The sequence below is a fragment of the Canis aureus genome, chromosome 33, assembly GCF_053574225.1.
Source record: "Canis aureus isolate CA01 chromosome 33, VMU_Caureus_v.1.0, whole genome shotgun sequence".
NCBI classification, from domain to species: Eukaryota; Metazoa; Chordata; class Mammalia; order Carnivora; family Canidae; genus Canis; species Canis aureus.
Genome location: NC_135643.1, coordinates 22,454,878 through 22,459,218, shown reverse-complemented (window position 1 = coordinate 22,459,218; position 4,341 = coordinate 22,454,878). Strand labels below are relative to the sequence as shown.

Sequence of the window (4,341 nt, the reverse complement as noted above, 5' to 3'; positions counted from 1 at the left end):
AAGTTTGGAACTGTAAACTTTCAAGTATAAATTCAGAATTGTTTCCAGTAAGTGCTACTGTCATTCTGGTTTTCATTTTTACACTAAGGAAAACTTCAAACTTCAACTTTCATTTTGAGTGTTTACAAATTCCTGACTTTGTAACTATGTACTACTTTTTTTTTTTTAACCAAAGCTTAACTGCTTTAGAATAATAGCAAATACATTTAGGCACCAGGAAGTAGGCACTAATTTGCCTTCTTACACTTTTAATACCTCTGCAAGATCCAAACATAGCTCTTCACCAGCCACATGGCAGCACTGTCTGCTTAAATGCCGGAAATTCTTCCCATCAGGTTCGTTCTTTACCCAAACTCCAACTTCCTTTTCCCTGTCTCCTTCAGTTCCAGTGACTACCCCTAGCTAATATTGCCCAAATTGCCCCTTCCACAGATGATGCCCAAAAACGCAAATCACACCAGGATTCCCACTATGCAGACCCTCATAGCCAATTGCCTCTGAACACCTCCCACTGGACAGCCCATCTTTACCCCAAGCTCAATAAACTCCCAAAGAAAATCATCACATCTATTCCAAAATACATTCTTGTGTGACACCATTTTCCAAGATAATCGCTCTCAAAATCTTGATGTCACTTTTGCATCAGCTTCTTCTTGCTCATACCAAATAAATATCCATGGCTGATAACTGTTTTATCTTTATGAATCACTCTTGCATAAGCACCCAACTTTTCACCTGTATGGATCCTCCCTATGTTCAGGCTCTTGCTTCTCTGCTTGGCACTACTGTCATCATGGCCTACCTAATTTCTGGCCTCCTGTGTCTATTCCTTTCTGAATCATCTTTCCCTCTGCTCTCTCAGAATTGATTTTCTTTCTCACCCCCACTAAAATTCCCACACATAAATAAAGTTAAAATCCACCCTTTGCCATCTGGCATATACTGGCTCCAGTCTTTCCTTCCATTCCCATCTCAACCTCACCTGTTGATGTTATAACCACAACTATATTAGCGAGCATGGGCTAAGTTATGCTGCAGGAAAAAAAAAAACAACTCAAAATCTCACTTGTTTTTTTTTTTTAAGATTTATTTATTTATTCATGAGAGAGGCAGAGACATAGCAGAGGGAGAAGTAGGCTCTCTGCAGGAAACCTGATGTGGGACTCGATTCCAGGACCCTGGGATCAGGCCCTGAGCTGAAGGCAGATGCTCAATCACTGAGCTACCCAGGTGCCCCTTTGTTTGCTTTCAACAGAAGTTTCTTTGTGGCTTATGACACTGATTCTTTGGAGTGGGCTTCATATCTGCTCCATGTTGTCTTCATTTGAGGTTCCAGGTGAAGGAGTCCCTGCCTGGAACTTGAGTCTTGTGACAGAGAGGAAAGAAATCTATAGAATGGCCATGGCTGGTATTAACGAGGTAGGATGTACTATTCTCCCACATGGATGGTTCCAAAAGAGAGCATCATCAAGTATTTTAAACAAAGAATACAATCTTTCCCACCATCTTTAAAACTATGGCTTAAATCCCACCAAGTTTCCATGTCTCACTTCTTCTAGGCCACAGTACCTCAATTTCACCACTATGGACACATTAGACCAGGTAATTCTTTGTTGCAGGGTTTTGTCTGTGTATTGCAGGATGTTTAACAACATCCCTGGCCTCAGTCCTCTAGACACCACACATACCCACTCTGCCAATTCAAAATGGCTCCAGATCTTGGGAAATGTTCCCTGGAGGGGCAAAATCACCCCAAGGCAACAAGCACTGCTCCAGTCTATGTCCTTAAGGAATAGGAACCATGTCTTGGTCATTACTCACTGCACCAATGACTACAAATGATATACATTTACTAACTGTTATAAAATAGAACAGAAATTTCAGAACAATGTGTTCTGTATTAAAAAGTCAAGGAGCAGCATTTGTGCCCCAGATTTGTTCGGGGGGGGGGGGAATCTAAACTTTAGACACAGAAAGTCCAAAGGCTAAAATCCTGGCTTCACTGCTTTCTAAGACTCTAGCAAATTTGCTTGACCTCAGTTTCTCCATCTTCAAAATGGGTACAAGAACATTTCGTTTGCAGCTTTGTGGTGATGCATCAGTGCAAACCGCTGGGTGGACGTAACCTGCTGAAAAATGATACTGTCACCAGCCATGGTGGCAGAAGCAGCATTACTTCCTCCATGACACCCATTAAATAGATGCTTAAAAACTATTTGCCCTTTTGCGTAGATATGCCAAACGTTACTCCCAGAAAAAGAACAGCAAGGTCCCACAAAATACTGCCTACGTCTGTTTCTCCATAAATAAGCCTTGTCGTCAAGAAACTTGAGCTCAGCGCCGGTGGATTTGCCATGAAACACACAGCTTGGATATGAGCAACAGGTTTTTGCGGCACTTTCCTGGATGTCAGCAGAATCTCACAAATTAGGCAAGAAAAGTCCAAAACATATGCCCTCAGCAACTTGCCAAAAACCAATAAAAGGAACGGGTAGTAGAGCCAAAATCAAGGAGCAGGCAGGAGGGTGGAGGGCTGCAAACCTCAGTAAATGCACATGGAAATGCATTTCATCTGAGGAGCAGCCTGACTACACAAAAGCCACTCAGCTGCTGAAGAGAGCCCTGGCATAGCTAGCTACCCACCGTCAGAAACATCAAAATGACCAACCTCGCCTAGATTCCTTTTTTTTTAATCCAGCCATTTGGTACTAGATTTGTTGACAATGCAGTGGTTTTGCAGATTGGAAGTGTTAGTCAACATCACAGAACTGGCCTTTTGTGAGACAGCAATGGCAACACGTTATGACCAGGTGCAGAAATACCTCTTCCATTTCCCACTGGGAAATTCAGGGCTTGGAGATCCTGAGTTTAGAATCCAGGACCAAGGACCAAACGTCTCGGTTTGTAAGACAGGCTGTGCGCGATCTGTCTTCCAGTTGAGCATGATTCCCTGTGCAGCAACACTAGACGTGAAAGGCCTGTGGCTTTGTGTGTTTGATTTTTTTTTTTTTTTTTTTCTTTTAACAGCTCCGTGAGAGTCTCAGGCTGGTAGAAAGATCTGGATCCCAGGGCCCTGGAGACCGACAGGCTGGACTCCCCAGCATCAGCAGCCAACAGTGCGGCCGCGGCCGCAGTGCACGGTTCGTGATCCGCCCGAGCTAAGATTTCAATCCGGAGGCGCTGAGATTCAGACTGTTCCTTCGGTGAAGCTGGGGTCAGCCGGCTCCCAAGATTGAGCGTGTGTGACCCTGCGCACCAAGGCCCGGGCGCTGTCCCCGCTGTCCCCGCCCCGCCGCCTCCTGCTCGCGGGGTACCTGCCTGCCATCTGGCCCCGAGCCTGTTCCCGCTTCGCAAGCCGTGTGTTGTAGTAACCAGATGACTTTTCAGCAACAAGAGGCTTGACTCAAAAATGTGTTTTCTTCACTTGCAACACTCCTAATCCTGCTGGCTTAATGAGCCCCATAGGGCTGCCTCTGCATAGCTTACTGAATCCTAATTAGATAATTAAGCCGGATAGAAAAAAAAAATCTTTATTTCTGTAGCTATTATACTATGTGCAACTAAAATTGCACAAGCAAAGCATTGCCAGTTTTCAAAATAAATCGTTTTTGTTCCGGACTCAGCAAGTCGTACTGCTCTGGTCAAGGTTCCGGGGCTGTCCTATGACATTTTTTTCAAGACTGAGAGAGAGAATAAGCACAGCGATCCTCATTCAAGCAAGCATGCATTTGGTCAGTAAATATTTATTCAGCACCCACTTTGTGCCAGCCACTGTTTTGGACACCCAATAGTAAAAAAGGTTCTAAGGTCTACTTGAAGTCCTGATTTAAATATTTGAGACAAACAAACGATAAGGACAACAAATATATATGTCTATAAAAACTAGAAACCCACTTGCTTTTATTTTCATGTTCATTTACACTAACCTCACCGACTCCATCATGGGTAACCAGCCAGACACATCCACTTCCTTGTGTACTTTTTATTTTATGTGCTGTATGACTCATTCAACTGTGAATAGATTTGCAAAGTAGAATAACAATTATTTTTCAGGAAGTAGCTTCAACATGCAAAGCAAAAGCAAAGGCCTATCCATATGGCTATTTCTTCAGCGCTGATGCACCCAAATAAAGAAAAACTGTTGTAACTATGTAACTAAAGGTAAAAAAAAAAATCACAGGTAGGAATTCATTTCATTGCTATGCTGGAAGATTTTTAGAGAAAATGGGAGGATTTTTTCCAAAAAGAAAGACTTACAAAAAAGAAAGAAAGAAAGAAAGAAAGAGAGAGAGAGAGAGAGAGAGAGAAAGAAAGAAGAAAGAAAGAAAGAAAGAAAGAAAG

The 4,341-nt window shown here is 42.9% G+C and overlaps 1 long non-coding RNA gene across 1 annotated transcript; it reads left to right on the top strand.

The window, feature by feature from the left end:
* Positions 1 to 2,517: 2,517 nt before the first annotated feature.
* Positions 2,518 to 3,608, top strand: LOC144304176 (uncharacterized). The gene is made up of 2 exons (XR_013371126.1): positions 2,518 to 2,810; positions 3,028 to 3,608. It is a non-coding gene; the product is annotated as an uncharacterized LOC144304176 (long non-coding RNA).
* The last annotated feature ends 733 nt before the right edge of the window (positions 3,609 to 4,341 follow it).